This window comes from Coturnix japonica, chromosome 5 (assembly GCF_054131305.1).
Source record: "Coturnix japonica strain WE chromosome 5, WE-NBRP24, whole genome shotgun sequence".
Lineage (NCBI taxonomy): Eukaryota > Metazoa > Chordata > Aves > Galliformes > Phasianidae > Coturnix > Coturnix japonica.
The window spans coordinates 14,816,009-14,829,243 of NC_140667.1; the positions used below are offsets into that span (position 1 = coordinate 14,816,009).

Sequence of the window (13,235 nt, forward strand, 5' to 3'; positions counted from 1 at the left end):
TCTCCAGACTTCAATATTCTGCTGTTTCTACAGCTGTGTAATTATCTAAGCAATTTTCTGAAGTTATAGCAGTACAGCACAGATGACAGTCATAGGTATTCATTGCGCTCAGCGTAAAGGAAAAACCAAATACTGAGCTGAAAACTTTGGATTTGAATCTCAGAGAGAACCAGATTCTATGAATTATCCAAATCAAAATATAACCCTCCATCAGCAGCTCATTTAGCCCAGCTAGATGGGAAAAAAAGGCCTGGAGAAATAAGTGCTCTTCTCAGGATGCTCCCTCCTTTACAATCTCTCACAGGTGAAACTCAGCTGCAATTCAAGTGTACAGGTATAGACTGTGCTGGACTGACAGACGATGTGAAGTGACAAGAACAAATATATTGTTAAAAATATCAGTACTAACCATACACTTGTTTCCATGAAGCCAAGTCCAAGCACCTCCTGCAGAACAAGCTCTCAATCTTCTACTAAACAGTTCAGGCTACAAATTAAAATTATTTTCCAGCTCAGTACAGGGTGACACAGCAGGAAGAAAATTCATAATGAAAAGCCTGATAATGAATGCATGCAATACATGACTCTTTACAGAAGGAAGCTGATCTCATATGAAAGCAGAAAACTAAAACTACCTACTACCTATACTGGAGTTTACAAGATAATGTGTAATGAGAGGAGTTTTTTTCAGATAGAAAAAGCGTCAGCTGAGAGCCCTGCATTATATTTTGAACTCCTCCCTTGCTTTTAGCAACTGCCTTCAGAGACTGTATTTATTCCTCTAAATCCATCCATGCACGCAGGTGCAAAGGCTCAGGGCACTGCACATCCCTAACAACTCTAACAGATGGGACTCACCTCAGCCAATAGCACAGATTATAGTTACTGCAATACACACTCAGCCAATTAGATGCAAATAAGAATTCCACTATCTGCCAAACCCAAGTCTTCTCAGAGGGATGGGAGAAAAAGGCATCTCCTGCTTCAGCTTTTGCTTTGCTTTTTATTAATTTGTTGCTGGACATCATTTGATTTGCAGACAACAGACGGGGAAAACATGCCATAAGTATTTAAAAGCCTGTCAACTGCCAGTTGGAGTTGACTATTCAGGTAATATTCAGGACAGCAAAATACATTATCTAAACTAAACAGTATTTTGATGCACTCAGTCTTTCTAAAGAAACACTATTAAAACAGTCTTCCCTCATGCAAATTTTATGGATACAAGGCTGAATTACAGTAAGACTATTTAAAGCTAGTTAAATACATACCCACATATTCCCAACAAAAATTTCACATGGCTTTGGAAATTCTATTTTTATCCTTGGCTACGTCAGTTACACAGAAAGATAAACTCTAACACCACCTTCAGCATTACTGGAGTCTTCATGGACAATAAGCTGCAAGCTTAAAAGGTCTGAGAAGGGTTTATCGTGGACTAAAGGATCCAAAGAACCTACTATTTAAGAAGCCAAAACTCTGTAACATGCATTTACAGTCGTTTTAAAATCTAAACTGGTAGCATCCACTTGGCTGAATGTAGCATGTGAAGAAAATACTGCCTTTGTTTGTCCATACCAATGCAGATACCAGAGACAAGAACAAAGAGTTAAATCTAGTTGACATGTTCCCAACACACAATTTGATAAACCATCTGCCTGAAAATTCCCAAGCAGCCTTTGGCCACCAATTAACACAACGTAGCAAGGTGCCCACAAAGAGCCAGGCAGCTGAAGACTAAAGCCAGGAGCAGCCTACAGAATTGTTCCCCCCTCAGAAGTTTTTACCATCACAGATCTAAGATGGAAAAAGCAACAGGAAACAAACACAAGTACAGGAAAGTCTGAACTTGAGTGAAGTTTCAACCAGTAACTTTCTGAAGTTACATTTCCTAGTTACATCTGAGTTACTGGGACACTGAGATAAACACAATTAAAAGCTGAGGTGATAAGCAAAGACAGTAGCATCTATCAGAATTTGTGCTGTGGTAGCACCTGCCTTTCCTGACAAGGACCTGTGCTTCTTCACCATGTCCCTGCATCTCACATACGAGATTGCCCCCAAGTATTTGGAAGGGAAAACAACTTCCTGAATAAAACCCAAATTCACTGAACTGTTGCCTGGAGCAGGAAATGGGCCTGACAACATGTACTTCTTAGACTTAAGCCTAAGTCAATTTTTTTTCCTTTCATGGACTTAAGAGTATAAACATGACTAAAGATCATTTTGGGGAAGTTTTCACTTGCTTGTAAATGCAAGTATGCATAGATGAAAGAGTTATTCTTAGTCATCTTCTCCATGTCAAAAATAAACCCAGCCATTTTCAGAATGTGTCACAATACAATATTAACTGTGTATCTGCAGTCACTGAATCAGTGAACACTTAATGGCCTTAATTTAGAATACCCCTGTTTTCTGGAAACAGTCTAGCCTCTGGTGCTGGAATACCCCGAACTACTAATACCACTTCTGAAGGAGTCGATCTGTCAGCATAAACACCTCTAAAACCAGTCCTAGTGACAAGCAAGCCAAACAGCATGTCATGTCATTCCACCACCTCCCCCCCCAGCAGCCTGGCTGCCAGACACAGAGCAGAGGCTGCATTTCTCAAATTTATGGCAAGTACACGAGGACTCTTCAAACAGAAAGAAGTATAGCAAAACAATTTGCTCTCATACTGTAAGTGCATGCTGTAAGTGTATATTATACAAGTATGTGTGTGTTATACATATGTAAGTGTGCCAGGCTGCCTTTACAGAGACACAAAGCCATCCTCAGCCATCCTGTAACTCGCTGACCATGGACACAACAGGAGAACAAGCTGAAAAAACAGAAGCACCACACAGGAAAGCAGACCTCAATTTCAGTCACCTGACATCACCTTCATCTCAAGGGAATCAAAACACACCACACTCCTAAGAAGTACAGCCTCTTCCAGTAGAAAGCCAGATTTCCTGCTGACACAAGGGGAATCCAACCCATCTGAGGAACAGACACATGTTACCAAGGTCTCACAACAAATGTTACAGCCACGTGGAAGAGTCCCAGTGGGAAATACGTAGCATTTGAAAGCTTTCCCTTGAGTTTTCAAGATACTAATTATAAAATACCAGAGCAGTGAGACAGCTGGAGCAGATACAAGGTATATGTTAAAAGAGGTGAAAGACTTGATTGCTAGCTGGCTTCTCAGTGAACATGCTTCACCTCTCATTTTTTGGCTTCCTGCAACCACAAAGAAAGCCTCTCATCTCCACATTTCTCGTGAGACATGGGCAACAGACAGGAAAACTTTAATTCAGAATACCTAAGGAAGAAAGCAGAATCTTCTCAGATGATGCCTGCTTCTAGATTTGAGACAAAACCAAAGGAAATCAAAACTCCTTACAAGAAGTGCGACCACCGCAATATCAGACACTTCATACTGCTCTACATCTTCATCTTCAGGTTAAGGAAGGCAACAAAGAACAAGGAAAGGAAATGCAGAGCTGAGAAAGTTGAGAACACAGTATTTCTCTCTCTCTGTCACGGTTTGAACTAAAAATCCACCTGCGTCCGTGACAGGGGGCCGTAGGCCCCGGAGGGGCCCTAGGCCGAAAGGAAAAAGTTAATTAAGAAAAGAAAACAGCGGCAACGATCTAAGGAGGCACACTTATTTACTAAATACTATATCGAAATACAGGATAACACAATATAATACAATATAATTGAAAATTGAGCTAACGAATCAAGCAAAATAGGAGAGAGAATGAGTCCCGTAACCGAGAGGCCTACTGTAAATCTAGGCGAACGGCTGAAGGCTCCCACACACTCCCCTGAACGCCAGAACTCGAAAGACCGTCAGTCTGTTCTGCGACAGAGTTAATATAGAGTCCAGGTCCCGTGACCTATCGTGTTGTTCCCTGGGAGATGTAGTCTTCTTCTGATAAGTTGCAGATTCAGTAAAATTATTCATGCTTTATATGATGTTATGATGTGGAATACTGATAGCAAAAATTACAAAATTATTAAACCATGACATTCCACCCCTTATTCTACATCATTACATTATATTTATACATACATACACACTCATATGTATAATTGTGAATGAACAGCAACCTTATTTTTTCTCAACAATCTATATTTATTCCATACAAATCCCTAAGTTGAGAACAAAACTCTATAACCTAATTTACTATTTATTAATTTTGAGAAAATGGCAAAACTGCCAGAAAAAGGAAAACATGTCAGCGGTAGAGGGGAAAGGCAGCGCTGGTAGGGCGTCCCCCACATCAAGGTGCACTCATCCTTTCCCAGCCACCACAGCAGATTTCCTTCTGACTTATACTTCTTTCCATGTGTGCTCTACACATGCATGGCCAGTGCAGGATATAGAGTCCAGATGGAAAACTTGCTTACAGAATGCCTAATTAAGGTATATAGAGAAAAGTGTTTCCTTAACATTGATCCACTCTATCTTAAGTCCTATACCTAATTGAACTATTCTGTAACCAATTGAAATATTTTCTGAGACTCTACCTATATATCTACAGGAAAATCATTGGCTGCACTCCCCCAACATCAAATTCCCTTGTGGTACACATTGAACATTCCCATTTTTGTCCATCACCCACCATGTGCACCCAGGTCCCTGGGCAAAGACAGTACCCCGGAGAGGTTTGCCCTTTCCAGACGCTGGAAGGACCCAAACTGTTTTTCCCAACACACTCTTTATGTGTACTACAGGAACCTTATCTCCCTCCACGGTACGTAGGGAGCTGGATTGGTTAGGACCATTACGATTACTAGATCCTCGAGTGTTGACCAACCAGGTGGCTTCTGCTAAATGGTTCTCCCAGTTTTTATACGTTCCACCACCCATTGCTTTCAACATAGTTTTCAACAACCCATTGAATCGTTCAATCTTACCAGAAGCTGGTGCATGATAGGGAATATGGTAAATCCACTCAATGCCATGATTTTTGGCCCAAGTGGTTACAAGGGAATTTTTAAAATGGGTCCCATTATCTGATTCAATTCTTTCCGGAGTGCCATGCCGCCACAGGATTTGCTTTTCCAACCCTAATATGGTGTTTCGGGCGGTAGCATGGGGTACTGCGTATGTTTCGAGCCACCCAGTGGTTGCCTCCACCATGGTGAGTACATAACGCTTACCATTGCGAGATCGTGGCAAGGTGATATAATCAACCTGCCATGCCTCTCCATATTTATACTTTTGCCATCGCCCTTCCCCCCAAATAGGTTTCATCCTCTTGGCTTGTTTAATTATGGCGCATGTTTCACAATCATGAATAACTTGAGCAATAGCGTCCATAGTTAAGTCCACCCCTCGGTCTCTGGCCCACTTATATGTTGCATCCCTTCCTTGATGACCTGAAGTCTCATGGGCCCACCGAGCTAGGAATAATTCACCCTTGTTCTGCCAGTCCAAGTCTATTTGAGCCACCTCAATTTTGGCAGCTCGATCAACCTGATGGTTATTTTTATGTTCTTCAGTAGCCTTACTTTTAGGCACATGAGCATCTACATGGCGCACCTTTACAACAATGTTCCTTATTCGGGCAGCAATGTCTTTCCACAGTTCAGCAGCCCAAACAGGTTTACCCTTTCGTTGCCAATTATCATTTTCCCACTGTTGCAACCACCCCCATAAGGCATTTGCCACCATCCATGAATCAGTATAAAGATGAAGCATTGGCCACCTCTCCCGTTCAGCCACATCTAAAGCCAGCTGAACAGCCTTTACCTCTGCGAATTGACTTGATTCTCCTTTACCTTCGGTGGCTTCTGCAACTTGTCGTGTGGGGCTCCATACAGCAGCTTTCCATCTGCGATGCTTCCCTACAATACGACATGATCCGTCTGTGAACAGGGCAAATTTCTTTTCGTTTTCTGGTAGCTCATTGTATGGTGGTGCCTCTTTAGCACGTGATACCTCTTCTGTAGGTGGTGTTTCAATTTTTTTACTCTCAGGCCAGTCCATGATCACTTCTAGAATTCCAGGACGGCTGAGTTTTCCCATTCGAGCTCGTTGAGTAATTAATGAAATCCACTTACTCCAAGTGGCATCAGTAGCATGATGGGTGGAGGGAACCTGTCCTTTAAACATCCAGTTTATTACTGGCAAGCGAGGTGCTAGAAGAAGCTGAACCTCTGTCCCAACTACTTCAGAAGCAGCCCGAACCCCCTCATACACGGCTAAGATCTCCTTCTCAGTTGGAGTGTAGCGCTCCTCAGACCCTTTATATGCTCGACTCCAAAATCCTAGGGGTCGGCCTCGGGTCTCTCCTGAGGCTCTTTGCCACAAACTCCAGGTGGGACCTTTCTCTCCAGCAGCAGTGTAGAGGATGTTCTTCACATCCTGTCCCGTCCGTACTGGCCCCAAGGCCACGGCACGGGCTATTTCTTGTTTTATCTGCTCAAAAGCCTGCTGCTGCTCAGGACCCCATGAGAAATTATTCTTCTTCCGTGTTACCTGATAGAGAGGGCTCACTATGTGGCTGTAGTTTGGGACATGCATTCTCCAAAAGCCCACTACTCCCAGAAAAGATTGGGTCTCTGTTTTATTTGTGGGCGGAGACATAGCAGTGATTTTGTCAATCACATCTGCTGGGATGTGACGACGTCCATCTTGCCATTTTATGCCTAAGAACTGGATTTCCTGGGCAGGCCCCTTCACCTTGCTGCGCTTAATGGCAAAACCAGCTTTCAAAAGAATTTGGATTATCTGTTTCCCTTTCTTGGAAACCTCTGCTGCTGTATGGCCCCACACCACAATGTCATCAATATACTGCAAGTGCTCAGGAGCATTACCCTGTTCCAAAACAGCTTGGATCAATCCATGGCAAATTGTTGGGCTGTGCTTCCACCCCTGGGGTAAACGGTTCCAGGTATACTGAATACCTCTCCAGGTAAAAGCAAACTGTGGCCTACATTTTGCAGCCAATGGGATGGAAAAGAAGGCATTAGCAATATCAATGGTGGCATACCACCTAGCTTCTTTTGACTCCAGTTCATACTGGAGTTCTAGCATGTCTGGTACAGCAGCACTTAATGGAGGTGTAACTTCATTCAGGCCACGGTAATCTACCGTCAGCCTCCATTCCCCACTGGTTTTACGCACTGGCCATATGGGGCTGTTAAAAGGCGAGTGCGTTTTGCTAATCACTCCCTGATTTTCTAATTGGCGAATTAGCTTTTGAATGGGGAGCAATGAGTCCCTATTGGTGCGGTACTGCCGTCTGTGAACCACTTTGGTGGCAATTGGTACCTCTTGGTCTTTTACCTGGAGCAACCCCACAGCAGAAGGATCATCTGACAGACCAGGTAAAGTTGACAGCTGCTTAACACCATTTGTGTTTACAGCAGCTATCCCAAAGGCCCATCGATACCCCTTGGGATCCTTGAAATATCCCATCCTAAGGTAATCGATTCCCAGTATACATGGAGCCTCTGGACCAGTCACAATAGGGTGCATTCGCCAGTTTTTACCAGTGAGGCTTATTTCGGCCTCCAACATAGTCAATTCTTGGGAACCCCCAGTCACTCCATGGATATAAATTGGTTGTGTCCCTTGGTGACTTGAGGGCATTAGGGTGCATTGTGCACCAGTGTCCACCAAGGCTTTATATTTCTGTGGTTGAGATGTGCCAGGCCACTTAATCCACACAGTCCAGTATACTCTGTTGTCCCTTTCCCCCCCCTGGCTGGGGGCAGGGCCCCTCTATTGTTTACCTCGTCGACTTGCAGCAACTGGAACTCTCCCCCGTTTGGAAGAGTTCACCTTGGTGGTTGTTTTGGATTGTAATTCTTTCACTCGTGCCTGAAGTGCAGAAGTGGATGAGTTATACCACTTCTTTATATCCTCCCCATGATTACTCAAGAAATACAACAAAGCAAAACGTATGGTCTTATCATTGTCGTTCGCTTGAATACGAGGACGTCTCTTTTTTATGGTTGAGATTTTCGATGATACAGGTCGAGAGGAACTCATGTTGTTTAGCTCTCTCAATAGGCGATCGTGGAAATCCTGGTTTCCATCATCTGGTACCACCGTGGATTCATCTACATCAGGCACATTAGCCAATTTGTCAATAATATCACTTTGTGTTTCCTCCACTTTGTCTAACCTTTCCACTATTTTTTTTTTTTTTTTTTTTTTTTTTTTTCTCAGGCTCCAAGTCCCGTTTAAAGGGGAATCTATCTCTTACCGCTATCAACATCCGCTTCCAGAGGGTGTAGGACCGATTTTGGCATGTGCCTATACCTCTGTCCACACGTGAGTCCCTGGAAATGCTACCCAGTTGGCGAGCTTCACTGCCATCGAGCCACGCACTGTTGGCACCATTGTCCCAGCAGCGAAGTAACCAAGTGACCATATTTTCTTTTGGCTGACGTGTGAAATCCTTTCTCAGATCTCGAATTTCACTCAGTTTAAAAGATCGATCAATAATGGTCGTAATACTTTGCTCACCTTTTGCTCTATCAAGAGTCTCAGGTGTTAATGTTGGCAGCTGTGTTGATGAGGCTGCCCCATCTATAAGTTTGGACTCGAGAAATTCTCGTAAAGAAAATTTAGCTTTTGGCTCCTCGTCTGACTCTGACCCTGACTCTGACGCTTGTGTTATTTCCTCCAGGCGACCTTCCTCCTTCTTCCTCTCTCCTAACTTTCTCTCTCCTAACTTTCTCTGCTCCTCTGACTTCTTCTCCTCCTCTAACATCTTCTTATACTGCTCTAACAACCTCTGCTCCGCCGACTTCCTCTGGTCTTCTGACTCCTCCTGCTCTCCTGAGTCCCCCTGACCTCCTGAGTCCCCCTGCTCTCCTGAGTCCCCCTGCTCTCCTGAGTCCTGCTCTCCTAACTCCCTCCGCTCTTCTAACTCCTTCTGCATTTTCTCTATCTGAGTTGAAACTCGTTTTGTTTTTCGCCCTCTTACAGGGGCAACCAACATTGTATCTGGTGCCCCCGGTGGTTGGTTAAGTTGGAGTACATACGGTTCAGACTTGAGGGTGTCGCATTCCGCCCTGAGGACGTTATAACTAGACTGGAGGGCGTCGTGCTCAGACTGGAGAGCGTCGTAGTCAGACAGGAGCTCGTCGTACACAGACCGGAGGGTGCTGCGACTGGCTTTGAGGGCGTTGTAGTCGGCCTTGAGGTCAGTGTACAACGAGTCAATAGAGTCATGTTTGACCTGGAGATCGACGCACTTACACAGGAGGGCGCTGTGCTCGGACTGGAGAGTGTCGTGCTCGGACCGGAGGGCATCGCGCTCAGTCTGGAGAGTGTCATGCTCGGACCGGAGGGCATCGCGCTCAGTCTGGAGAGTGTCATGCTCGGACCGGAGGGCGCCGTGCTCGGACTGGAGAGCGTCGTGCTCGGACCGGAGGGCATTATGCTCGGACTGAAGAGTGTTGTGCTCGGTCTGGAGGGCATTGTGCTCAGTCTGAAGAGCGTTATGCTCGGACTGGAGGGCATTATGCACAGACTGAAGAGTGTTGTGCTCGGACTGGAGGGTATCGCGCTCAGTCTGGAGAGTGTCATGCTCGGACCGGAGGGCGCTGTGCTCGGACTGGAGAGTGTCGTGCTCGGACCGGAGGGCATCGCGCTCAGTCTGGAGAGTGTCATGCTCGGACCGGAGGGCGCTGTACTCGGACTGGAGAGTGTCGTGCTCGGACCGGAGGGCGCCGTGCTCGGACTGGAGAGCGTCGTGCTCGGACCGGAGGGCGCCGTGCTCGGACTGGAGAATGTCGTGCTCGGACCGGAGGGCACTGTGCTCAGACTGGAGAGTGTTGAGTTGGGATTGCAGGGAGCTTTTCTCATCCCAAAGTTTTTCTGCGTCAGCTCTAAGACTCTCTTTCTCGTACCAGATTGAGTCTCGTTGGTACAGGAGATCTTTTCTCTCAGCTTCAAAAGCTTTTTCTCTCTCTACCTTCTCAGTCCAAAGTTTTTCTGCCTCAGCTCTAAGACTCTCTCTCTCAGGAATGGTATTGACTAAGGCCCAATAAGCATTAGCTAGGCCCAAAATCATTTGTGCCTCCTGAGATCTGCCTGAGCCACAACATTCCTGCCTCAAATATGCAATCAAACTCTCAGGATTCTTCAAGTGTTCAGGAGTGAAGCTCCATAACACTGAAGATGTCTGTCCTTTGAGAATCTCTTCAATTCCCTGCCACTCAGTATTCTCTGGTTCTAGGGAAGACTTCCTCCGGATGTTATAAATCCAGATACTGAGTGAGATTATTACAATAATCAACAATAAGATCAGGGAGATTAAGAGTGTGACCCACTGATCATTCAAAAACTGCATAAAGGATTCATAGAAAGAAAGAGGAGCACGCTTAAAAATCACCATTTCTGTATAATTAGTTGCATTAGTTGCTCCCTCTGGAGCTGTATACAGATACGAAGTGAGCATTCCTAACCATGCTTTCAAATCATTATACATGTTTACAATTCCATAAGAAAAAGTGGCTAGCTTAAACATGGCCCAATATGTTCGGAGCGTCTCAAAAAAGGAACCAATGGCACACAGTCCCTGGTAAAACAAATTTAGTAGAGAAAACATCTTTTTTTCCTCCAATAGAGAGAAAAAAGTAAAAGAAAACAAAGCTCAGCAGTGTTTATAAAATATACTGGAGTATTGGCAGTCCGCCTGGACTTTCAAGGTCAAGCTCGCAGGTGCAGAATCGCAAACACGAGATAGCTCCTTAACAGAGAAAAAAACTCGTAGCTCTGTTAAAAGCTAAAAGAGCAACAGAAGAAAACACAGAAAAAAACAGCAACTCAATTTGCCCGCATCCTCCACCAAAATCTGTCACGGTTTGAACTAAAAATCCACCTGCGTCCGTGACAGGGGGCCGTAGGCCCCGGAGGGGCCCTAGGCCGAAAGGAAAAAGTTAATTAAGAAAAGAAAACAGCGGCAACGATCTAAGGAGGCACACTTATTTACTAAATACTATATCGAAATACAGGATAACACAATATAATACAATATAATTGAAAATTGAGCTAACGAATCAAGCAAAATAGGAGAGAGAATGAGTCCCGTAACCGAGAGGCCTACTGTAAATCTAGGCGAACGGCTGAAGGCTCCCACACACTCCCCTGAACGCCAGAACTCGAAAGACCGTCAGTCTGTTCTGCGACAGAGTTAATATAGAGTCCAGGTCCCGTGACCTATCGTGTTGTTCCCTGGGAGATGTAGTCTTCTTCTGATAAGTTGCAGATTCAGTAAAATTATTCATGCTTTATATGATGTTATGATGTGGAATACTGATAGCAAAAATTACAAAATTATTAAACCATGACACTCTCCTTTGTTGTTTTTTGTTTGTTTTGTTTTTGTTAAACATTTAGAAAGCCAGTGATGAATTTGCCCACATTTATAGACAAACAGAAAAAGTCAGACATTTGCTGTAGACCACAGGGGAAGAAGAATCTGAATGCAGCCTGTCTTCACTGCTCATTGTAAGCTGTATCTCCAGTTCCTTCTTCAAGTCAGATGAAGAAAACAGCAGTTACCAATATCAAGCAGCATTTTAAAGCCCTCCTTGTCAGGTATTAAATTATTTAATATGTTTAATTAACATGAAGGGGTTAATACATGTTTTGATGAAAGGCAAAATAGAAAGAAACACACAAGTGAACGTGCAAGTCGGCCCAGCCACAGAACAGCCTCCCAGCACACAGCCCTGCAGGAACCAAGATTCAGGGAAAGGACTGAAAATTTCTAAAGCCAAGGCTTGAGCTGCAAAAACACCATTAAACCAGTAATACAAGTAGGTGTGCCCACCTCACAGAAGCTAATGTCCCCCGGCATATGTTACTGGTGATCCCAGCCCTGTGCTACTGCCACTGCAGACTCTGCTATCTGCCCCAGGGGGAGGCAGAGGTGATAAGGAGGAGGTGGGGTGAGATTCAAGTCAAGAGAGTAAAGCTGCTAATTACTGCTCTGGGCAGCAAGAAGATACAAAGTACAAAGATAAAAACAGCACTTGTCCTAATGACAACTTCTTTCAAGCAGAGAATGGTAGAATTATTTTTCACATTTCCATTTGATAAAGAAGTGAAACATGACAAAAAAAACCCAAGCTGGAACATAAGACTTGGTTTGAGTAAAACGTGAGTCAAGCATGCGTCCAATGTTAAGTGAGTCAGTGTGATTTTAATTCTCAAAACGTTCACTGACTTTATAATAGGTAGAGAAAAAAATCAAGTGACTACCTCCAGATCTTGGAGAATAAGTTGGATGCTACCACAGAACAGTATTTTAAAAGAGAGTTTTCCATATGACCTGTCCTCCAGAAATAAAACCATGAAAAAAACCAAGTATTTCAAAGTCATCAAACATGGGCAAACATGTATTTGAAGTGCTCGTGTATATGATAAGAGACATGAATGCCAGTTGGTCATTGGATAATCTGTTTTCCACCCATGTAATATATTTAGCAACCAATATAGAATGGCGAAATGAAGGAAGCAAGATGCCCTCTTTTCTCCCTGATGAAGGTACTTTGTGAACATCAATTACATGTTAATATCCCTGGGAGGCAAGTGTGACAAGTCTTATTAAGCCATTTTAAAGATTAGGACACTGAGTCACACTGCCAGATTAAGAACTTCCTCAAAACCAAGAGCAGAGTCAGAGGGGGGGCAGCTGCACCCCAGCAGGGCCTGGGCAGCATGAAACCACAGTGCTGTTCTGCCTCGTTACAGGAGTTGGAGTCTCTAAGAAAAAAAAAGAAAAAAAAAAGAAAAAAGAAAAAAAAAGAAGAAGCCCTACACTCATATGCACTTTCCTGGCTATGCCAGCACGCCTCAATTTTGACCTGCAGGGACCATCTTTAGATGCAAGAATGCAGTTCGGTTTCCACACTCAGATCGCGTTTTGGCTGAAAGCACCAACAAGGTTGCCAATTGTAAACGGTTTTTCAAGTCAGCAGAGCCCTTCAGATCCTCCCCGATAAGCGAGTTAGGAGGGAACTGAAAACTTTTTGATAATGGATCAACCACATAAGCCTGGGGCAAGTAAATCAGCAATCAGGAGTCCCCAAGCCCAACCTACGGCCAGCTACGTGTATTCAAATCACATGCTGAATTTACACATTCAAAAAAAAAAAAAAAAAAGCAAGGAACATGACAAGACAATTACTATCGTAGATTAAGGCATACTTCAAAGCACAGACGAAGACCCAGCAGATGCCATATTCAATTAACCCAGAAGGTGCGCAGGGAG

At 44.1% G+C, this 13,235-nt stretch overlaps 1 protein-coding gene across 37 annotated transcripts in view; it reads right to left on the reverse strand.

The window, feature by feature from the left end:
* MICAL2 (microtubule associated monooxygenase, calponin and LIM domain containing 2) overlaps positions 1-13,235 on the reverse strand; it is a 155,362-nt gene that overhangs the window by 111,629 nt on the left and 30,498 nt on the right. The window contains exon 1 of one of the 37 annotated variants that reach the window (XM_085548430.1): positions 11,793-11,851. The exons of the other annotated variants lie outside the window; for them this stretch is intronic. The gene's annotated coding sequence lies outside the window, so the exon portion shown is untranslated. Of the gene's footprint in view, positions 1-11,792; positions 11,852-13,235 lie in introns of those variants that run through there. 37 annotated transcript variants of the gene reach the window in all.